This window comes from Aethina tumida, chromosome 2, assembly GCF_024364675.1.
Source record: "Aethina tumida isolate Nest 87 chromosome 2, icAetTumi1.1, whole genome shotgun sequence".
Classification (NCBI taxonomy): Eukaryota; Metazoa; Arthropoda; class Insecta; order Coleoptera; family Nitidulidae; genus Aethina; species Aethina tumida.
In genome coordinates this window covers 32,436,602-32,462,708 of record NC_065436.1, presented here as the reverse complement: position 1 = coordinate 32,462,708, position 26,107 = coordinate 32,436,602, and the positions used below count along the sequence as shown (strand labels likewise).

The following is a 26,107-nucleotide window of genomic DNA, read 5'->3' as shown; positions in this document are numbered from 1 at the left end:
ACAAACGAATTGTATAACGCAGTTAACTAATAAAGAACAAAGTGTTTACAAAGACAACACGGTTTAACAAAATAAATACGAATATGTCGGGGTGGTCGCCCTCAAAATCCTGACACGTCGAAACTTGGAGTAGATAAAACGCGGTTGTGACCATCCCGTTTTTGTTTTTGCATTCGCTAATAATATATGTAATGACGTGGTGGAAAGGTTTCAAGGCCGGTTGTATAATTTTTCGCTTTTCATACAAACATCTTAATTTAATCTGCCAACGTGGCATGCATCACTCAAACAATGCTTCCATAAATTAGCAAGGCCTGTCTGAATCTGACTTAATTAAACTTGTATAAAACTGGTTTAATATACTCTTATTTTCGTTGAAGGTGCAATTAACAATGTTAAATCCTAAACTTTTATATAATAAATAATTCAGAGGGAAAGGTTGATTTAATAATATTTAAGATAATGTAACAATTTATTGCTAAATTGCATTATTTCATTTAATTTGTTTCATTTCATTCATTCGTTCATTTCATTTATTTTATTCATTTCATTCGTTTCATTCATTCATTTCAATCATTTTTCATTTATTCATTTTCATTCACTTCTCGTCATTCATTTCTTCATTCGTTTCATTTATTTTATTAATTTATTTAATTGTTAACGCTTTATTTGTTTTCAATGGATTGCCACTGGTTCGAATACATAAGTTTTCAGTTCGATGTTGAATGCTCAAAATAAACAATTAGTGTATGCCGATGTATGACATGTGTTGAAATACCAGTGTTTAAATTAATGATTGTGATTTTTTTATGAAATTGTTTACTGCGTGTGTGTGTAACTTTCAAATGGTGAGGAGATTGTTCCGAATAAAAAAAACTAGAAAGGGGAGATCAATAATTCATGTTATCGTGTTATTTCTGGGGGGTTGGTAGGGAAGTGTCAATAAAAGAAAGAGGTTTGAATCAACAGCTAATTTGTTTTTTGCACACTTTCACTTAATTACGTCGCGTGCATTCATTTACCTGCTAAAAGACAAAAATAATATTCCTCGCATTTAAATGGTTTAATGATCGGTAATTTAACAGAAATTGACCGTGATATCTGCCGTGTCGAATGAATTTTTTAATTTCGTATGCATAATTTAAATATCTTTTTTCCAGTATTATGCTAATTCATACGAACAAACAAGTCACAAGTAACGAAACTCTCACGATACCGGACGAAATTAGATCATTAATTTGATGTCGCAAGTCGAATTCTTGTATTATCTGGACAGTAAATCGATATAATTATTGCATTTGACGTCAATTATTTATGTCGGTATTGTTTGAGAAGGAATAGAATCGTGGTCTAAATGTTAAGGTCGTCACTGTGAATTGTAATATCCCAGGAACCTCTTTGATATTCTCATTATGAACGATTCGGAATCAGATTTTGTTGAGTTGAAAACTGATGGATGATTTGTTTTAAGTCATTGGCAAAATTTAACTAAGAAAATGCCTTAGAATAAACGTGTAACAGATGAATACTATAATATACTATATAATATAATTTTTATAAGGAACAATCTGAGAAAAATTAATAAAATTTAGAACCTTTTCGAATCATGTAAACAAAATAATTTTATTTTTATTCTACTAAAAATTGGTGCATGATTGTTTTTAAATTAAGGAAAACATATATAAAGGAAAATAAATTAGAATAATTATGACATTCTTAAATAAAAAGGGTGATTGATTTTATAATAAATCAAATATTTCCCAAACATTCTTTCCGGTAAGCTATTATATTTTAATTAAATAATTATTCTCTTTATTAAATTTTTTAATAATTGATTAAAAAAGTCAAAAAATAGCCTTTTTTTAACTTTAACGACACTGAAAAGTTGGTTCCTAGATACCTTTCCTTCTTAATTTTAATAGGCCATTTTCATCTCAGTTTTCCATTTTTTCTTCAGTTTCATATGGCAAAATCCATATCTTGCCATTTTACTTGATTATACAGAAAAATTTTATTTACATTTCTTGTAGGAAATTGAACGCTATACAAAAAGGTATCTTACAATTTTTTTATAACTTACTGTTTAAAATATTGCGGACGTTTGAAGAATTTAATAAAAAATAACTTTAAGGCAATAGAAACTTTAGTAATACTTTTGTCAAAGAATATACACAGAGTGGTTCATTAATTTTATTTATTAGAAGTTGGTTGAAGGTTGAAATTTAAACTACTCTTCTAATTTATTTTAAATAAAATTTCATTTCTGATGTCCGAAAGTGACATCAACTATGTTATTTTCAATAGATTATATGTATATTTTTCCACTTTTAAATTCTACATGTAATTGCAAATAAAATGGATGTACCATGTGCTATACTTAAACTTAATAGTTTACCTACTTAGTAAAAAAGTTAAAAAAATATTTTAGAAATAGTGGATAAAACATAATTTGACATTCAACCCATTAAAAAACTGAACACTGAGTCCAGTGGCCTGGAAACTCATTTTATTTGGGACACCCTATGTATCAAAATAATTTCTCCTCTCCTTTACTATACCCTTAATTAATGGTGAAGGAATGTTGAAATTATTAAATGTGAATCAAAGTAATCTAGGCCGAAAATTCGAGACTATGAACTTTGTAATTATCCTAAAGCTTAATAACTTGAATCGATAAATTGCGGTTTTGCGTAATCCCCGGTCTTATTTAAGACCGACACCTAACCCGAAATTCTTGACAATTTCGATCTCGACTAACCGATATGGTATCGAATCTCAAAACGCGCGGTAATTAATTTTATGTTCGCCATCAACAAACCAAGCGTGAAACAACAGAATGTGCCCTAAGGGGTAGTTGTGTAATTCCTGCACTGAAAATATCACAAAAATAAGATAATTATCTACGATACCGATCCAGGTATGTGTTAATAATTGGACCGGATTTTGCAGATTAATTTAAGTATAAATTATGTGTTAATTAAAATATGTTTGTACTACGTGACCCAATTTTTACTGGCATCAGGTTATTCCTGTCATAACTGTTCCTCACAAAAAATGCACTTTTTCCTACCTCGTCTCTTGATCATAAATATTATATTGGTGGGCCAATGGATCAAATGGAGTGTTATAAAAGTCTCGGTCGGATGCGAAATAATAATTCCTAATAATCGTCACATATATCACCACGACTTAGTAACTTAAGTTGAATATAAAAAAGGCGAAGGCAACGAGCCGATAAATCAGACGAACCCTGTTCACGCGCAGATAGTCCGGAAAAACTATCGCGACACTCGCAAGCCAGGCGGGAAGTTCGCAACAATTTCGGGAATTCCGGGACGCGCTTTAATTTTCCCCGATGGTTTCGGAAATATGTCTGCCGGCTTTTTGCGAACGCAATCTACTTAAGAGATTTTTTATTTCGAATCCGAAGATATGAGACAAGGCTGGGAAGTTAATGCTATACAGTAATGTATAATATTAGGTTTTAACCATAATAATCTTAGAAAAAAATTATAGCAATATAAAAAGACCAAAAAAATTAATTTACTGTTTTATTTATCCTTATTGCTTATAAGAATTAAATAAACTTATTTTAATTTTATAATGAATAATTCCAAAAAATTTAAATTTTCATTTTTCATAGTTCAAGTTATTACACTCCTTCGTGGTCTGCCAAATGTCAATTTTCCGAAATATTGAAACAAGATTGCAACAAATAACGTTTTAAAAAAATGAGCTTCTGGACCTCAAGCCAGCTGGTAGTCTGACATCCAAAATCAACCAATTTGGGATATCCTATATAGCAAATCATTTCTTTAATAAAACTTTTACAACTAAACATTAATATTACACGGACTTAGACAAGGTTTAATAATCTAGTACATAAAAATCTACCTTGTAATTAAGAATGTAAAGTTTTAAAATGCTCAGGAAACTTTTTTGCGAATTGAGAGAAGTCAAGAGTCAAAGAAAGTTTTCTTTTTAAGACTTCAGTTGTTTCAAGAGGGGAATCCTTAAAATGTTTCAGCATTTCTTTATATCTTAAGAATTACTACTACTTATCAGAAATTCAATTTAAATAAAATTGCTCGAGATTAAACATTTTTTTGTTGTTGTTGCAGCTAACGAATTAAATTTCCAAGAACAGCTTGTATGCCGTAAGGTCGTGTCTGTTGATTTAAAATAGTTGCACAATCATAATGACTGAATCAAAGATCTGTCGTGTCATGTGCGTGAAAAACCTAAGATTAAAACCAACATTTTCTCCAGCCCGACCATTATCATAATTGAAGTCGTTTCCAAAAAAAAACTGACATAATTAAATTAGTGACTTTTACTAGTTTTTATTTAGCTCTGACATCCTTGACTACTACGTTGGAATGGAGCAACAAGTGAACAAAAAATTATAATTTATCCACTAATTACTTCAATAATGTTGCTAGTACCGCCCCTCTCGGCTTGCGTGAGCAAACAATATGTGAGTTTAGTGTTTTTAATGTTTCTCAAATCCCGTCAAGGTCCACTCTAAGACAACTACCGGACTTTGTTTGGCACCATGATCTATTGTTACCTTGAATTGAATTGTTTGAGAACAAAATTTGTATCAATTATTAACAACATTATGTCAAATATATAAAAATTTAAGATTTTTTACCTTGAGGTGTGGTCCAGGAATGTTATCATGTCAAACAGCAATTTATAGCAGGAAAATGTAAATAAACAAACAATGGCACGGTTTATTGGTGGATATCGAATGAACGAAAAAAATACTAACTAGTTAGTTTATTGGTATCGGGCCTCTTAAGAATAGATGTCTTTAAATTAACCGCTGTCGCATTCCAAGTCCCCCTGCATTTATCCTATAATTGTATCAGGCAGGCAATTTATACTTGACGTTTGCATAAACTGGAGAGGAGACCCACAATATACTTCACAAACCGTAATTAAAAAGGACTTATTGGAGGGAAAGTAATTTATCCCTTTTAGTCAATGATGTGGCCAGAAAAATAAGCAATTTCAGCACATTTTTAATGCAAACAACAGTTTTTATTACGACGACGTAAAACTAAAAACATCCTTCTATCCTCGCATATTCCTCGCATCCCCCATTTCCACCAAGCACCTCGAAAATATCTACGAAAATTGACTGCCTGCGACAAAGGTGATAAATACAAAAATCCGCTTAATTAATTTAAAAATATGTATCCTATAAGGTAAAATAATGAGCAATTTATGTGTTTCGTGCCGGGGATTACCCTTCGCATGCTAACTATATTTTGCGGGGCTCATTAATCTTACTTTGACAATCGTTGGCCCGTGGGAAATCATCGGATAAGGATTTTTAACAATCTTCATAAGGTTAAAATAAAAATATTATCCCCGCAGGACTAATATTACATCAATTTTTATTATTTTATTTAATTAATAATGTTCCTAAGCTAATTAACGATAGCACTAATCCAATTCATTGATGGTGGCAATATTTAGTTTACACGTCTGCTGGTGTACTGCCAATTAATTCAGTTATTCGACTGTACAAACTATATTAATTATAATTATTAGAATTTTCTTTCACAATTTGCCGTTGGATGTAGTGAACGTCAATATATATTAATTAAAGCGGACAAATAATGCGTTCCTGTGTTAAAAACGGGAATCGAAATGGGGAAATAAAATATAAAGTGAAATGAGCAATATTAATTAATAATTTAATTAAATTGTTCAAATTAGTATTAGTTTGAGATGTTATAGCACAAATTAATCCACGTATATAGCATTTTAATAAAAATGTTTAATGATAAATATTATGCAATCGCAGAAACAACCTTATGTAGTACATAAAATTAATTAGTAATTACTAATGCTAGCGTCATTGAATCCATTGAAAGTTATTTTGTGCCTATGGTGTGATTTATACGGAGACCTTGGAAGCAACAAAAATCGCCGTGCCGTAAGATAAGGTGTAACTGTGCGGTTTTTCTTTTTAAAAACCATTACTCAGCGGTCGCAGATGAGGATGTTTTGCTTGTGTCGGGGATTAATTAATTAATCGTATTTTATGGATTTTGTAATTAATTACTATTGTTTTTTTTCGGCGTTGTCTGACGTTTTTGTTTTTTTTTTTCAGGAGAGAGCTGAAGTTGATGAGAGATATTGGTAAGCTCGACAGCAAGTGGATACAAAAAATAAATGATCTCACAATTTTATTACTTTACTGAATAATCTTTTAGCCACACATTTTTTTTTAGTTCATTTCAATATCTTTTAAATATAATTAATTACTTTTCAACCAATTCTTTTGAGGATTGCTGCAATTCTGCCTATAAAATATCCTCCATCATGTCATTATCAGTGGTTGCCCATCCCAATTTCCAGACATCAACCCTATAGAAAACATGAGGGGTCACGTTTATAACTAAATTCGATATGAGAATTATATAAATTTAAATGAACTCATTACAGGAATTCAAGAAGCTTGAATGAATATAGACTTGTTTATTCAGAAAATCGTCTATGCCACAGAGATAGGCTAATTGTTAATGTTAAAACAGATTTTATTATTGAAAATCCGTTTTAATTTGATTTATGTGGAGTATTCTCACATCGACTACGAGTGACAGTCCCACATCTTCTATTCAAACTCAAAATCTGGATTCGAATTTCATTTTGGTCCAAATTGTCCCAAATTTCGTTATTCGGACGGTTAGATATAAATATTGTCGATCTAGTTAAAGGCTTAAGAAGCTTCCGAAAAATGGTTTACAATTTTATTAAGAGGTTACTATAATTCTGCCATTCAAATGTCCCCCGTCATATCAATGTCTGTGTCAACAACATTGCCCAACTATTCAAACTCAAACATCAATATCTCTCCACAATATCTTTGTTGGTATGAAATTCTGAAGATTGACATCATTCGATTGTTGGAAATTATTGAGAAGGATCTGTTGTATATTTTTGGCAGTTTTCTGAATTTCAAATTATTTTGAAAGTTAAATGTTTCCACTTTTTTCTTTCGAACGTTACAGTTATATAAATCAATTAATTTATCATCTTTCTCCAGTTTCAGAATATTGATAATGTTCTTAAACGTCAATATTTCATATTTAGGTTGTCTCAATCATATACTATATTAGTGGGATGATAATTTTCACTTTTCTTTGATGTGGCAGTGACATGACATCAAATATTTGTTAAAATTATCAAAACATTCAAATTCATCAATATTCCGAGATATCTGAGTTCGACTAGACAACCTTTTTCAATTATTTTGGAGTCTCTTATTAGATCTTTTGTTCCAAAAACGAACAATCCGTCTCAAACGAGAAAGCGTGCTTAAATTTATTGATTATCGAAACGTCAAAACACAATAATTATCTACGGAAATAATACAAATTGATTAAAATAAATCTGTTTACGGTAGACGAGCATAATTAATATTTAATTTGCCTCACAAACACCTGTAGTTTATATTAATCAAGCTTCAAATTACCATGCAAATGTCTATAAATGCGATATTTAAAACGGACTTTTCAAACCATTTACCTACTTTTAGACGGCATTTTGTTCCCATCATTTGAACAAATCGAAATTCACACACCGTATGTCGTCTGTTATTCACAAATCAACGAAAATGATTAATGGAAATAAACAGTTTTGGTTTTCTAATTGTCACGATCGGAAAGTAAAAGTGCTTACCTACATTCCGGCAATTTAGCCGCCGACCACAAACTCTAATCAATCAGCGTTAACTCGAGATACAAAAAAATTACTAACTGTTCAGGTGTGTTTCTTGAGGACATGCAACTATTTACCGGTTTTTCTATCGGCTTTGCGCAAATTGCGGTTGGATATCTATCAGAGTCGGTGTAAAAAGAAACCACCGAAGCAACTTGTTGAGTTTATCGGAAATTTACCTTTGACTTAAAAAATGCTCTTGTCCCAATTCGACCCCCGTTGTAATCCTTCAGCCTTGCTTGTGAACATGGAAAAAGTCGCACATAAATATGTCGTTCGGGGGGGCGTGTTGCCAAGAAACTGCGCTGCATTCGTAAATAATTGAATGCATTAAGCGACAAAGTACCGCTAAGTGTGATGAAAGTGCGTAGTTCTGCCTGTCGACTACAATCAAGGATTTTTTTGCATTGCTCCGTCTATTTGTAACGGTACATTTTATATGTGTCAGCCACAAAGAAATATGGAAATTTGTGTGAGTTGGAAAAATGTAGACAACTTACGTGATTGGAATGTTGTAAAACAAATGGCGCTTTCGGAAAATCATATTTTCCGATAAATATTTTAAAAGCATTGTAACGCAACACAAATTTAAAACGTGAGTGTTATTTATTGTCTTTTAACAAGGTGTATTAGTTAGCGTTAAAAATCGAAAAACGTGCATACTATATGTATTTTTTTTTCGTCGCATTTAGAATTTTGTTTGTAGATGGTTTATAGTTTTAATTTCAAATATAAATCTCAGGATAACAAGAGTGATGTACAGTTATGCCCGTACGGACTCGATAAATGTAATTTCCAGTGCATCATAATTGAAAAAATACGTTCAATCGAAATGTACTTTTAATTTAATATTTGTCCTGATAGTTGCCCTCGCTGTGAATATAAATTTTGTTTTATTGAGAAATTCGCAATTTATGAACAGGATTAATCAATATCTATTAGTGAAACAAAAAAATGTAGGCGATGAAATTCGGAAAAATGTTTTCAATTAAATAGGTTTTGAATTATGCAATTTCGATTCACCCATTTTGTAATATTAAATGATTTCCAACGGATAAAAGTCTATTTTTTTTATTAACAGTTAATAATTTTTAAACAACAGTAAAATTTCAAATATTATACTTTAACAATTGTTAACTTTCATTTAAAAAATTTACAAATCATATTAACATATTAAAATCTATAGGAAAGAAATTATTATTATTATTATTATTATTATTATTATTATTATATTATCCAGATATTTTAATAAAATTTAGTTCATTTGGTTAGATATAATCTAGGAGTAGTGTGATCAGTTTTTTCGTAAAATGGTCCTAAGAATCGTCCCCTTAAATATTTTACATTATTTTTGAAACACTCTGTATGTATGTAAAGGTTGAGACTTTCGTGATCATTGTTTCCATATCTATAATAGTTCGGGTTTATTGTTTGACGTTTGTTAGAATTATTTCCAAACATTTCGCTAGCATCAGTGGCTAACATCGTGTCACTTTGACGTCACAACTATAGATATGGACTAATAAAAAACCAAATACAATAAAAATCTATCAAATTTGAAAAGAAACTTTATATAAATATCTTAGTCTTCACAGCTGTTAACTTTCATTCAAAAAACATAAATCATATTAATATATTAAAATCTACAGAAGAAACAAAGAAAATATATTAATAATTTACAGTTATTATGAATATACAGGGTGTTTTAAAAGCAAGCTTTTTAAGGCGATTCTACCTCTCTTATTTTTCATAATGAATTTGCTTAAAATGAACTCAAAATAATTTACCTTATATTTGAAACATGCTGTATATATTTTTTTCAAATTGAATGATTATTGGAGACATTTGAGAAAAATAAAAAACCAAATACAAAATGTTTCTCAAGGGCAATTAAAATTTGGGAGAAGGTAAAAGACATTCAGTATAAAAGATAATTTAAGTAAAAATAAGTTCTTTAAGAAAATACGGCCTTTCAAATTTAAATTTCAAACTTTGTTTTTTACATTTGGTCCAATTTTGTTAAATGTTCTTATATGTTATCTTAAAATACATACCTACAATTTAATGTAATAAACTTTTTCCTTAATGTCACAGCTATTTTTGGGATATTTCAGTTTAAATGTTTGAAGAATGTTAAAATGATTTTCATAAAATTTTCCAAATAAAAATATAAAGTAAGAATAATAAGGTACCTTTAATAATGTTTATTAATTATTTTATTATAATTATTATTTATTTATTTATTTTTTGAAGTGAAAATACAGTCCAGTCTTTGCTCTTCACTAATTTCATTAAATGCATTTATATATATTTAATGAAATTGTCCTATTATGTAAAAATTACTGTTTAAATAGTATAATTGAAATATCTCAAAAATGACTGTGATAATTATTTTTTTAAAATATTCAGTGACATTGAAAAGAGGGGAACAAAATTTATACTGCTCTATTATTGTGAGTAAACTTTACTATATTGAATTGTATTTGTTGAAATGTCAACATGATTGGGCCAAAGGTTACAGAAGTATGATATATAAACAATTTATATTTATATTTGGAGGCCGTATTTTCTTCAGGAGAAACTTTAGAGGGAGAGATTTTCATTATTAGACGTGTTTCTAAATTTTGGACACTTATTTTAATAACTTCTTATTTATTTGTAATTAGCCCAGTTTGTTATAGGAGAAATGAAAAAATTTAATATTTTACAATGGTTTTCATTTGTATCTATACACACATTATTACATGAGACCTCGTATTTATAATACATAAACATATAATGTTCATTAGTGTAATTAACGCACTTTGCACACACCCCGCCGACGTTGTGCAGTGACAATTGTTTAACTGTTTATATACATCAATTATACATTCTGTAATTGCGGATCGGACAGTAATTTACACCCCATAAATTTAATCCAAACGGCAGACCGATATATAAACATTCCCCGCCAGCTTTTATTGTGTTATTTTTGCAAATTTTAATTAAAGACACGCACTGACATAGATTTAATAAAATTAATGTGTTTAATATAAAAATACAAAGGTTAGTTCCGCTGCTATTAAGATCAAACGGAAAAACGATTAGCTCAATTATCGTGGTAATAGGATCGGACAATGGTGCAGCTATTTAGTGCATTTCAATCGTTAATTACGGAAAGTTTATGAAGGAATTTACGGATATAATTTATAGACAATGTTCACCGTTAATTAAATTGCCTACTGTGTTATTTAATGTTCCAGTAAACTAGTTGTTAAATAGTCAAAGGACGCTGGACAAGAATGTACCAGTTGCGTAATTTCGTAACGCAGCGTAATAAACGCAAACATGAAATTTGCTAGACTTGTTAGTATTGAAAAAAGTTGTTTTATGTCAAGTTTGATTTCACCGACTGTTAAGTTTCGTGCAATTTTGTTTGCGTCAACGAAGGGATTGAAAAATGTCCGAGTAATAATGCAACAATCATAAGAACAATGGTATAATAAGTGCCAGGTAGACGTACACCCACCAAGTCGCTTGATCTTATCTCGGCTATCTCATTTGAAACAAATTCTTGAATGTCCCTAGGTGTGTCTTCGCCTACATTACACTCATGCATACCCGTTTTAATAAAACATAGACATGAGCTTCCACGAGCATCGTATACGTATAGCCGGCGATAAATTTAGATAGGACTCGCGCAAAATAATTGCCTCGGAGCGCATCATCTCGAGCATTTCCGAAAAGCAAAAGCGGCCATTCTTATGGATCACGTGCCGGCCGGATGTGCACACGAAGGGAGTTTTACGAGAGCGGATGCGGTTTTTAAAATCGTTTTGAAGTTGCCGAACTAAAACTATACGTTTTATTGGAATATTCGGGGGGAGATGCTTAACTTTTACGGTAATTACGGTTATGCATTGCATAACACCGGTGTTTTATGCTGCGAAAACTGGCCTTGGCGAGTTGTAAAATCTGTTTGGAATGTTCTACTGGATAAGCTGAGGGTTAAAATTAAATATAGTGAAATTATACAGTATATAGTACATATATTATATTATTAAACAAACGCATACACTTGGATTACTCTCCATGAAGTACACTTAACAGCAATATTTATATTAGAGAGTAGTTTTAACCTTTATATTCACTACGACTATAACTAATAGTTATATTTATTAGTTTAAAGATGATTGATTTTCTATAAATAATTTTATTTAAATTTGATTGTCAAAAGTAAAATGATGAATATGCAGTAGTTGTCATTATTATAGCAACTTTATATTTTATTATTTATTTATTATAATATATATATATATATATATATTATAATAAAATAACATTTATTGATCTGGACATAAACACGTAACTTTAATTGTAAAGGGGATTTTTAATTATTAAATTTGTTATTTAATTTAACATTAACAGTTTGCATAATATTCTTTTTTATATTTTAACCCATTTCCGTGGCATAAACTTGAATATACTACTACTATTTTAATGAGATGCTATAATTATGGCCACTACTATAAGTATTCGAAATAGTAGAAAATAATTTAAAAACGTCTCAAAATTCAAAATTCTGAAAAACCTAATAATTAAGTAAATTTTTACACTCTATACCCAGACTATTTGCAATAAATGTGGTTAAAATATGAAAGAAGTGGAATCTCATGTGAATAGAATTGTTACTCGTTCCGGTCTCCTTTATAAGAATTTAATTTAGATTTTAAGTGGGGAGTTTGGAGATGAAGAAAGAGACCATAGAAAATAGGTATTTGTCCTCACATGAACATTAAAGCTATCTATTGCCGTGCAGCGCACAAAGGGTACACATAAAATTGTGTTTCAGGAGATTACTTTAAGCATTCCGTGATTCAGTTTGCATATTCTTTTAAAGCAATTTATTACGGTGGCTTTTCTCTTTATTTCAGTCCGCCTTAGTTGTGATAACGCCATGTACCGTATATTCTAAATGATTCTCTTGGGACTTTAAACTTCCCCAAACAGAATAAATGGAGTCTGAACATGCAGTAACTTAATAAACATGGCGTAAATATATAAAACATGTAAGTTACTACACGCCGGAGAGGATGTTTAAAGGGAAGCGGAATGTTTGTTTTATGCATAAACAAACTCGCCGAATTGCGTAATAAAACTTTTAATTTGAATAAAAATCCACACGTAAAAACTTTGGTCGGGACACGTACTTCTTGCCGGGCAAGTCTCCAGTTCTAATTCCACTTAATCGAACATTTTACAAATACAACAAGTTCTCGATGTAGTCATAAGTGATTCCATGAAAGGAAAACGCTGAAATAAATCATTCCTTTCTCTTAGAGCCAGCCATTTGGAATGGTCAGGTTCTTGTACATCTATGGCGTACTACGTTTATGTAAGTTAATGACACCCAAGGTTTTGTAAAACATGAAGACTGGACTGTTATTTATTTCTAACAAATTTTAAGCATTTCATTTTTTGAAGTTCTGCAGACTTCTTGACCGTGAGCATCGGCTATTATTCGAATCACTTTGACCATAACCAAATTTCTTTACTCTCTATTTAGTTTTCATGTTCATTGTTAAATTAAATGAATAGCTTTGCTTCTTTTAAAGTGACTTAAAAAATCAGAATACCAATGGCACTATATTGCAACAAATATACTGGTTTTCATAAAATGAATTTGTTGAGCAATTTTAATGAATTTTCAGAATAAGTACACCTTAGTCAGATATACAAATAATTACAATCTGGTTGCATTATAATGAAAATTGTTCGACTTACTTAATAATGTGTGGCACCGCCATCATTTCGACTTTAATTTTATTTTCTGTTAGGCATACTTTGTATGAGGTGTTCAATTTCCATCTCATCCCAAGCTTGCTAAATTGTCCGAAGGATGGAGCAAGGAACCGATAACATCCCAAACATGTTTGATAGGATTTAAGTATCTTGACATGCCCTGAGTTGGCGAGAGTTATCTATTTGGTACTGTACTGATCACATTGTTAATGTAACCAGCGGCCTTGAAATTGCTTGAGAGAAAAACTAGGGGTGATTTACTCTATAACACCCCAAACCATAACACCCTGTGTAAGTACAGTACGACGTTCAGTCCAAGTTTAAATTTCGACGTTGACGTCTAACCCGCCTACGTTCATCATCGCTAAACACCACCGGATGCCGTTCTTGTATCCTGTTAACTCGTCTATTACACCATTCCAACCTGCGAGCTCAATAAATATAAACGGAGACCAAAAAGCCTGATATATTGACATCATTGACATTCTACGACCTATAGTTTCCATCCAGGCGTTTCCTACAAAACGTATTGTGGACAGTCTGTGGTACTTCTGGGACACTCAGATCCGGGTGCTACTTCTTCAGACCACCTTAACACTGTTGTTCTATTATGGACTACGCGATGGACTATATCCTCCAATTGATAGTCCGGCCTTACTCATATCAATAATGTGGCCTCGGTCAAAGTCACTTAACTGTCGACAATATTCACGACGAGGAATTCTGGGCATTTTTAACGCGTTGTCTTTTTAACACCCAAAACAGTAAAACTAACAAAAATCCTACATATTCGGTAAAAAACGTCACGGAGAGACGTGGGTATTGATATAAAAAACAGGTGTAATGCTAAAAAAACATAATGGCTTTTTGTTCTAAAAATTTCATTAAAATTGATCAAAAAATTCTAAAGGTTGAATTTTTTATTAAAACAAGTATATATAAAAAATAAAATACTGATAATCTAGAGCTGTAAATATTCATATAATATTGTAGGTCAAAATACCAAACATATTGAAAATATTTTTAAATCTATTTAATATAGAAGATTTAAATTATCTACTCCAGTGTTCATTCAACTTCTTTCGGCTGATGGTTCGAGGAATGCTTAAGTGTTTCCCTAGCAACACATTGACAATATATTCATTAATTGTATTATAAAACTAACTCTTATAATAAATATTTACTTTTGGTACTATCATTTTTCGTCTATACGATATTAAACCAGACATAATTATGTTTGTTGAACAAACAGAAAATCCAAAACATCAATCAACGAACGGAACAAATCGAAATATCGAAATAATTTTCTATCAGTTAAACTACACGTCATTAAAACAGAGCATTGCCAATTAATGTTTCAGCTAACGAGCACTCCAACCTGAAATCGACCCGTGTTATATACGATTTTTAATTTCGCATAAATAAATTAGCAAGATGATGGTTGCGATGGTTAAACACAAACACCACAGATCATCAGAGACAATTAATACAATTTACGAGCAACATCTTGATTAAACAATGTAATCGTACTGCAAACATGTTTACGACTGCGTCTCGCTAAGATCGCTAATGCGGAGTCCGAATGAAAGAAGTACGGAGTGTGGTGAATTTTATGCCCTAATAATTCGCTGGCCGTTAACTTTGTGTTTTGCCTTTATTGGTTTGAACGTTTTTAATAGTTCCTTTCACGTGGTAAGCTTTATTTATATCTTCATCATTAGCTTGCACACGCTCTTTTTCCGTTTTATGCTCGCCCGGATTGTTGTTACATCGGTTTTTATTTGAAAAAGACATAGTGCTGACTGAATTTCTAATTAAAGTGTGATCTAGTTTTTGCCGCGGTGCCATAATTGTTTTGTTGCTAGTGCGGCCGATTTAATTTGGCGAAGGTTGTCTGGTTTCATCGTTTTTGCCCCGACTCAAGATTACAAGACGCTACACCAAGAAATTTACTTTTTATGAAGGTACTAAAATTGTACCACCATCATGGTTGTAAATGAAAATCCACGTTCAAACTGAAATATTACCATGGGAAACGATTTAGTCACATGTCTGTAACGATTATGTTGATACAAGTGTTCGAACTCGGTTGTTTTGTCTGATAAATTGTATTTTAACGAGCTGAAAAAGTGATCGGAGTCAATTTGTAATAAATTAATTTTTGATTTTGTTAGTATAATTCGTAGCTACTGGGCATTTAAATAAAAACTCGCATCAAAAAACGACCTTGTTGACCAAACAACAAAGATAATTGACTCCTTTCAGTTCCAAAAAATTCTCCTTTCCCACAGTCCGATTATACAATTCTATAGATCTTCAGTTTCAATTGATCTCAAATCTGCAGTGATCAATAGCAAAACGTCACTTCCTAGTTATTACAATCAAAGCCGCGTGTTTATCCATAAAGTTTGCCCATTATTTTATGTTTTATGTGGAGAAAGTCGATTTATAGAGTGTGGTGCTTGCTCTTCCTTGAGCATCGCACAAGAAAAGATCGCAATTAGAACGTTCATACTCGTGACGATAAATGTTTTAAGACCCATAATGGTAAATATTTAATTAAAAAATACTTCCTCATTGTAGGCTATACTTTGACTCTACAATGATCAACTTACGCCACATGTTGTGTATTTAATTTACCTTCATAATTAAACAATTAACTACACAGTTTTATCAAATTAATTTTTTAAATGACGTGAAATAAAATTCCACTTCCATGCTTTTATTGTACAAAGTGTTTCTGAAATAGGAGGTCAAAATTTAGGAGCATGTCAGGTAGAACACGTACTACACTGTTCCAAAAATTAACGCACCAATAATAATTGATTATTAATACTTTCTGAAAACGGGAAAAATAAACGTATTTAATAAATAAAAATTTGAATTTGAATAGATCCAATTTTAGTAAGTTGCTATAATTATGACCAGCACTGTATGTTTAATTAATAAAAAGATATAGTAAATGATTTTTTTTTCATTATTTCATTTATTATTTATTCTAATTAAAACTATTTTATCATACCTATTTGATTTTGTAGTGTATGAAAATTACTTCTTTAACTTCTTTCAAACAACTCAAATATGGTTGTTTATCTTTTTTATCTTTTCTTCTAAATTGTGTAAAGAATAGCTTAAAAGTTTTATAGATAAATATTCAGTGGCGTAGAAAATATTACGAGAAAAAAAAGGTAAATTCCCCAAAATATACAAAGCATATTATTAGGGGAAAAGTTTTCACAAAAATTTCAGGAAATATAATAGAACATGAGAAGGGTGTTGCATTTCTGTTTAAAGGAATTATTTATTATACATACTACTACTAATGGAGAAACAAATTGTAATTAGTTACTTAAAATACAGATTCATTACTAATTTGAACTGGTAACAAGGATGTTATGTGTGTGGTCTTTCACTTACCGATCTGATTTCATCAGTGAGATAATTGTTACCGCAGTTAAAACGATCCCATTTCGTTTTACATACGCAATTACCTGAGCTGGAAAAACGGCCAAGATAACCAAATTATCATTAAATTTGTTGCAGGAAATCGATTGGCATTATGCATCCAACTCTGTATTAACCTACTACCTCCAAACATTCTATTATTGGTATCGATTGCTACTATGCATGGAATCGGGGCCGGACAACTAACGTTTTGCTTCTGCACGTCCATTAATTAAATCGGCAATTTGCAAGCCTCCATACCGGCTCGTCATTTGCGAAATCCACACATAAAATAGTCGCTCGCCGCTCGAAGACAAAGTTCCTCGAACTCACGATCTATGCTAAAATGTGTGCGCAGTGAAAGTCATCGGACTCGATTGGATTCTGCAACGTTACCCATGCATTTATTTATTTATTTCCAATTGTGATTGGTCGCTCAATTATGGTCGATGTGCTAATCGATTGGATTCTTGTTTTTTAACAAAGAGATGGGACAATTTTGAAACGAGTTTATCTATATCTGAATACAAATTGTAGTCTCATTACCAGACAGTTTCCTAAGTAGAAATCAATTCCTAAAGATCGTCTAATTAATGTACTTTAGAACTTTGCTGGAAACCTATTTAGTTACATTTTCAGAATGTTTTAACGAATTACCTCCAAAAAAAGCAGTTCAACGTATCACTAGCGATGTGTAATCAGCATTATCCTTTTAAATAAACGTTTTCCGGGGGGTTTTCTCCACCGACGGCAATAAAACAAGCTTTACCATTTTATAAATGTATCGGGTGCACTTTTAGCCTGATAGAATCTCTCAGCGACGCCCCATAAAAAGTTTAACGTTGTACTTTCAGGTTTTGTCCTTTATCTAATTGTTTCCACGGTTTTCACATAAAACTCGAGGTAATTTGTCGAGAAAAATAAATATTAATTCACGTATTGAATCATATAGATGCTGTCATGTTTACGAGTAATAATAATAATTGCTTGTATTGTTGTAATAATAAAAAACGTTGTCCTTGCCGATACAATATAAATAGTTAAATAAATATGTCACTCATCGCTTTCGATCGTAAACACATTAAACGATACTAATTGAATTTCGTATTTGAACAAGCAGAAGTAATTTTTCTTGTGTTGGAGACATCAATGCTGCCGTCTGACAGAACACATCAATTTTTCGTGTCAAGGTAGATTATAATTGTGAAAAAAATTAGTATTGCATTACAACAATCCACCTTCAAATTTCACACATATTATACTATTCAACCAATTAATACCAACGTCGTCGAAGAAAATGATTCATCACCTACCAACCATTAATAATCGTGTGTTCAATTTTTCGTTTTCATATACTGCCGGGAGAAAACATGTTGTGAATTCGGTTTTACATATTTCATAACAAATACTATTCAAACCCCGACAAGAACTCACTGTCTGCGAAGGGTATTACGGTTTGCTCTTTGTGTCGCGTCATGGAACCTCTGAATAAAATAAAACCGTTGCTTTTCACCCTCGATCAAACGGCTTTCCGCCTCGAACATATGCTTACATCACAACATTCGTTTATAGACTTATAGAATCTGATATAAAACAAAAACGGCGGCGGCAGTATTAACTTCTGAATGGAACACGGATGTTCGGCTATAATCACGAATTATTATCCTGGTATATAAACTTTGGCTCTCGCCCTGTGTGCCGGCAGTACATTAATATAAATTCTATTAAATCTGGCTGTTAACAAATTTATCGATCTTTTGGGACAATGGGCCAATTCTCTTAGAGGTCGTAATCTGTATTAACTGCTTTATGTTCTATAGAAACAGTGGATGTAAATTTTGCACGAAGCTGCACTTAGCTGCATTGGATCGGCTACATAATAAAAACTGGACTTGCTGAAATTAGCTCAAAAACTGTGAGAAGATGGTTAATGGGTTCGTTTGAGTCAAGAAAAATCCAATTTTGACTTACATTCACATTCACTGGATCACAGAACAGTGTGGGACGAATAGTTTTTAGTGACGAGCCTAAATTTAATTTATAAAAAATGTTGGTTCTGCTTATGGTAAACATCATACAGGGACAAAATGCCCACAGTGAAAGATGGTGACGGTTCAGTTGTGCTAAAGGTATGCTTCCATTCTTCTATCGCTCATATATAGAGTTCTACTTTTAAATATCCATATTATTGTCAGTTATGCAATATGTTTGATAACAACAATACAGCAATATAATTTTTTTAGTGGGTTTAGTTAGGTATTATTAATATTTGAAAAAAAATCAAGGGTCAAAAGTAGATCAACTATAAAATAAAACCTTACGTACATTTAACCTTTCTTTATTTAATATGTAGTAGAATATCTATTATTTTTAATAACTTCTAAACACCTTTTTTATTGATTTTATTAGCATTTCAATATAATCTTTCGATATTTCTTTCCACTGATTTTGAACTTCTTCGTAAAGTTCATTTAAAATTGACAGTCTTTTTGCATGGAATTTCCAATTCATTTCATCCCAAAGGTTTTCAATTTGATTGAGATCTGGGCTTTGTGTTGGCCAAGACGTTACAGGTAGTTCTTGAAAAACAAACTATTCTTTAACTAACCTAGACGTGTGTTTCGGATGGTTCTAGTGCTGAAAGATCCACTTTAAACTCATGTTATCTTCGGCAAATGGAGGCATATAATTCTCTAGATAAATGAAACGATCCATTATCCCATCTTAACCAGCGGGCCCATGTCAAACCCAGAAAAACATCCTCAAACCATAATGCCTCCTCCACCATGCTTGACAATAGGTCAAATCTGGCTGTTAACAAATTTATCGATCTTTTGGGACAATGGGCCAATTCTCTTAGAGGTCGCAATCTGTATTAACTCCTTTATGTTCTATAGAAACAGTGGATGCAAATTTTGTACGAAGCTGCACTTAGCTGCATTGGATCGGCTACATAATAAAAACTGGACTTGCTGAAATTAGCTCAAAAACTGTGAGAAGATGGTTAATGGGTTCGTTTGAGTCAAGAAAAATCCAATTTTGACTTACATTCACATTCACTGGATCACAGAACAGTGTGGGAAGAATAATTTTTAGTGACGAGCCTAAATTTAATTTATAAAAAATGTTGGTTCTGCTTATGGTAAACATCATACAGGGACAAAATGCCCACAGTGAAAGATGGTGACGGTTCAGTTATGCTAAAGGTATGCTTCCATTCTTCTATCGCTCATATATATAGAGTTCTACTTTTAAATATCCATATTATTGTCAGTTATGCAATATGTTTGATAACAACAATACAGCAATATAATTTTTTTAGTGGGTTTAGTTAGGCATTATTAATATTTGAAAAAAAATCAAGGGTCAAAAGTAGATCAACTATAAAATAAAACCTTACGTACATTTAACCTTTCTTTAATTAATATGTAGTAGCATATCCATTATTTTCAATAACTTCTAAACACCTTTTTTTATTGATTTTATTATCATTTCAATATAATCTTTCGATATTTCTTTCCACTGATTTTGAACTTCTTCGTAAAGTTCATTTAAAATTGACAGTCTTTTTGCATGAAATTTCCAATTCATTTCAACCCAAAGGTTTTCAATTGGATTGAGATCTGGGCTTTGTGTTGGCCAAGACGTTACAGGTAGTTCTTGAGAAACAAACTATTCTTTAACTAACCTAGACGTGTGTTTCGGATGGTTCTAGTGCTGAAAGATCCACTTTAAACTCATGTTATCTTCGGCAAATGGAGGCATATAATTCTCTAGATAAATGAAACGATCCATTATCCCATCTTAACCAGCGGGCCCATGTCAAACCCAGAAAAACATCCTCAAACCATAATGCCTCCTCCACCATGCTTGACAATAGGTCAAATCTGGCTGTTAACAAATTTATCGATCTTTTGGGACAATGGGCCAATTCTCTTAGAGGTCGTAATCTGTATTAACTCCTTTATGTTCTATAGAAACAGTGGATGCAAATTTTGTACGAAGCTGCACTTAGCTGCATTGGATCGGCTACATAATAAAAACTGGACTTGCTGAAATTAGCTCAAAAACTGTGAGAAGATGGTTAATGGGTTCGTTTGAGTCAAGAAAAATCCAATTTTGACTTGCATTCACATTCACTGGATCACAGAACAGTGAGGGACGAATAATTTTTAGTGACGAGCCTAAATTTAATTTATAAAAAATGTTGGTTCTGCTTATGGTAAACATCATACAGGGACAAAATGCTCACAGTGAAAGATGGTGACGGTTCAGTTGTGCTAAAGGTATGCTTCCATTCTTCTATCGCTCATATATATAGAGTTCTACTTTTAAATATCCATATTATTGTCAGTTATGCAATATGTTTGATAACAACAATACAGCAATATAATTTTTTTAGTGGGTTTAGTTAGGCATTATTAATATTTGAAAAAAAATCAAGGGTCAAAAGTAGATCAACTATAAAATAAAACCTTACGTACATTTAACCTTTCTTTAATTAATATGTAGTAGCATATCCATTATTTTCAATAACTTCTAAACACCTTTTTTTATTGATTTTATTATCATTTCAATATAATCTTTCGATATTTCTTTCCACTGATTTTGAACTTCTTCGTAAAGTTCATTTAAAATTGACAGTCTTTTTGCATGAAATTTCCAATTCATTTCAACCCAAAGGTTTTCAATTGGATTGAGATCTGGGCTTTGTGTTGGCCAAGACGTTACAGGTAGTTCTTGAGAAACAAACTATTCTTTAACTAACCTAGACGTGTGTTTCGGATGGTTCTAGTGCTGAAAGATCCACTTTAAACTCATGTTATCTTCGGCAAATGGAGGCATATAATTCTCTAGATAAATGAAACGATCCATTATCCCATCTTAACCAGCGGGCCCATGTCAAACCCAGAAAAACATCCTCAAACCATAATGCCTCCTCCACCATGCTTGACAATAGGTCAAATCTGGCTGTTAACAAATTTATCGATCTTTTGGGACAATGGGCCAATTCTCTTAGAGGTCGTAATCTGTATTAACTCCTTTATGTTCTATAGAAACAGTGGATGCAAATTTTGTACGAAGCTGCACTTAGCTGCATTGGATCGGCTACATAATAAAAACTGGACTTGCTGAAATTACCTCAAAAACTGTGAGAAGATGGTTAATGGGTTCGTTTGAGTCAAGAAAAATCCAATTTTGACTTGCATTCACATTCACTGGATCACAGAACACTGAGGGATGAATAATTTTTAGTGACGAGCCTAAATTTAATTTATAAAAAATGTTGGTTCTGCTTATGGTAAACATCATACAGGGATAAAATGCTCACAGTGAAAGATGGTGACGGTTCAGTTGTGCTAAAGGTATGCTTCCATTCTTCTATCGCTCATATATATAGAGTTCTACTTTTAAATATCCATATTATTGTCAGTTATGCAATATGTTTGATAACAACAATACAGCAATATAATTTTTTTAGTGGGTTTAGTTAGGCATTATTAATATTTGAAAAAAAATCAAGGGTCAAAAGTAGATCAACTATAAAATAAAACCTTACGTACATTTAACCTTTCTTTAATTAATATGTAGTAGCATATCCATTATTTTCAATAACTTCTAAACACCTTTTTTTATTGATTTTATTATCATTTCAATATAATCTTTCGATATTTCTTTCCACTGATTTTGAACTTCTTCGTAAAATTCATTTAAAATTGACAGTCTTTTTGCATGAAATTTCCAATCCATTTCATCCCAAAGGTTTTCAATTGGATTGAGATCTGGGTTTTGTGTTGGCCAAGACGTTACAGGTAGTTCTTGAGAAACAAACTATTCTTTAACTAACTTAGACGGGTGTTTCGGATGGTTCTAGTGCTGAAAGATCCACTTTAAACTCATGTTCTCTTCGGCAAATGGAGGCATATAATTCTCTAGATAAATGAAACGATCCATTATGCCATCTTAACCAGCGGGCTCATGCCAAACCCAGAAAAACATCCTCAAACCATAATGCCTCCTCCACCATGCTTTACAATAGGTCAAGTGTAAAGGATACAAAGTATGTTAAATCAAATAACAGATTTAATCTGTAAAAATCCCTTCAAAATTGAAAGTTCCTCTGTATTAAATTTTGCACTTAGCTGCACTGACTCAACTAATATAAATAATAAAACATTTGTTTGTTACATTTTTCGCGGTCACGAGCGTTTAACCTTCTTGGAGCTTCATCTGATACGAGAGCGTGCACGCATTATAATGTGGGAATTCATCTTTTTCTATTTTCCATATTGCACGGCATCAAGATCGCACAAACAAGGTCAGAACAATAAAAAACTTATAAGAGAAGCGGTCTTATTTACTTTTATCGTCTGGCGAATCAATTGGTTTGCAATGCGGCAGTTTATCCCTTTCGCAACACTTCGTCGTGCATTTTGAATTCTAATTTCCGCTAATTGATATAATTGGCTCATAACCGTAACCCACATTGTGTCAAAAAATCTGTGTCGTTCGTCAGGTTGTGTAATTAATAATAAAATTCCAGATGTCAGTCAACTATTTAACCGCGGAACTCAATTAACCGAACAAACCTTGACTTTCCCTTCCACTTGTCGATCCTAATCTAATGAGGAACCGTAAATCAATGTTATTGTTAGAAGGTACATGAAGGTGCATGTTTCAACAGTTTTCGATCTACATAAGTGATTTACGACCACTTTTCAATCAAATTCAATTTATATCATTCTGATAATATCAAATGTACACGGGAACTTTCTAATAGGGACATGTTTACGGCTGGGAGTTTCTCAGAAAACGATCTTTGATGTATTTTATATCTTATCTGAATTGTGTGTAAAAAATAGTACGCTGCAAGAAATAATAAAATGTAGATGAAGCAGATTAAAGATGAATTAAATATAGAAAAGGGAGAAGATGGTCGTGACTGGAATTTTAAGTTATTTGTAAGCAAGTAAATAATTCAATAATACATTAAATTTCTCCAAACATTATTATTAAATAAGTGAAAACAATTAATAATTAATTATTAACTATAAAATTATTAGTTATATAGTTATTAAAAAATTTAGAGAAACTGGCCAAGTGGTAGCTACTGAATTCAAAGAAATCGAAAGAAAATTGAAAAATAGATTTGAATATCAAAAGAAATCCAATAACAGAAATTAAAACCATCCTGTAGGCAATAGGACTTGCTGAAATTAGTTCAAGGTCTTTGGAAAGGTGGATCCTGCAGGAACACAGCTTTACAAAAAGTTGCTGTACCCACTGTGAAAAATGGTGGAGGTTCAATTCTGCTATAGAGATGCTTCAATTTTTCTGAAGTGGGACAGTTTAAATTGATTTATGTATGTTACACTGTTCCGTGTAGTTAACGAACCATACTGATAATAATTTATTACTACAATTTTCTCAAAACTTATGCACTCTGTATAATTATTTAAAAATGGTTCTTTATTTATAATTGTTATAAAAAATATTATTTTTCGGCAAAAATTATTAACAAAATTTGATATTTATAAAAAATAATAATTTGAACTTAATATGGCGTATTTCTACCTCTACTACGAATGTCAACCTCACACCCTCCACTTAAAATCTGGGTTTGAATTTCATTTCGGTTCAAATTCTTTCAAATTTCGTGTAGAGGACTCTTCACATTCTTTTAGTAATTCGGACGGTTAGGATGGTCCTTTAAACGCCTCCCAAGGATGTTCCAGAAAAGTTCAATTGGGTTAAGGTCTGAACTGGGAGATGGCCAGGCCATAGGAATATATTTAATAACAATTTTCTTCCATATATTGAAGAAATGCTCTTAGTAAATAAGTTCTAACATTAAAACAATTCCAAACAAAAATACAATTGTGACGGATTTTTTAAAAGTCTAAAGCATCGACATTTTGCCTTGTCTCCTTCCCTATCTCCAGACATCAACTCTCAAGAAAAGATGACGTTTATAACCAAATTCGACAATTTTATAAATTTAAATTAATTCATCACAACAATTCAAGAAGCTTAAAGGAATATAGACTTGTCGAATATTTGGAAAATGATCGAGTTTATGCTACAGTGATGGGCCAATACTATAAAACAAAAAGGATATTATGCAAAGGGTTTATGTTAAATTATTAGATTTAATCATTAAAAATTCTTTTAAAAATTAATTAATTAAATTCAAAGTTACTATATTTATGTTCAGCTCAATTCAGAAAAATATTTGTAAAATTTTACTGACTAAGAATATAATATTTTTATCATTATATATAAAACAAAATTGTAAATTATTATTATTTTAACAGTCCACATTAAATAACAGAGTTATGGCTAAAATATTTAACATTTTAAAAAATTACTATAATTATGTTCACTACTGTACATATTATACTAGTTTGTAATTAGTATAATTAATATCCAGTACTGATGAAATCTGAAAGTATTTTTGCTATTTGAAGTTAAAAATCATCATCAAATTTATGTGTGTGTGGACCACTCTGCATACAATTAATTAATTCTTCATACTAGCTCTTACACATATATTTTTTCTACGTGAAATTTTTTGTGTGGCTTTAGCAATTTCTCGCATCATGTGTAACATTCTAATGTGAATTATGCAAATGTAATTGCAGATGTAAATAGCCGAACGTAAATACCTCAAAGCTTAAAAAACAGAATTATTCCCACCTTACGTTGCACAATCTTTACATAAGCATAATTAAATTTAATGCACGCTAAATCTACGCCAAACAATGGCCGTTAAAATTAAATTAAATCGTCGTCAACGTTAAATTGATTTAACATATGGCGGAATACAGTTTATTTTTTGTATAAATTGGAAATTGCAATTATATTAGAAAGTGTGAAGTGTTAAATTTTGCAGTGAATGTTACCGTTTACCGAAGTGATATTTCCTACTGTAAATTGTAATTACCCAGGGGCTGAAATATCCGTGTAATCTTGTTATCGGAAGTGAATGTGCGTCAGTTAGTTAACCCCAATTATAATTTAAGAAGCCTTTCTTGCGTTATTAGATTTACAATACTAAGGTCTCGTTCCGCACAACTTCAATTCACAGAAAAATCGAACCAGATCAATTTTTACTTTACTACTTCACTTGATTAAAACATTTCAA

The 26,107-nt window shown here is 31.6% G+C and overlaps 1 protein-coding gene across 1 annotated transcript in view; it reads left to right on the top strand.

Annotated features, from left to right (window-relative positions):
* LOC109603102 (GATA zinc finger domain-containing protein 14) overlaps positions 1 to 26,107 on the top strand; it is a 137,576-nt gene that overhangs the window by 6,178 nt on the left and 105,291 nt on the right. Inside the window, exon 2 of the mRNA XM_049963935.1 lies at positions 6,128 to 6,156. The gene's annotated coding sequence lies outside the window, so the exon portion shown is untranslated. The remainder of the gene's footprint in view (positions 1 to 6,127; positions 6,157 to 26,107) is intronic.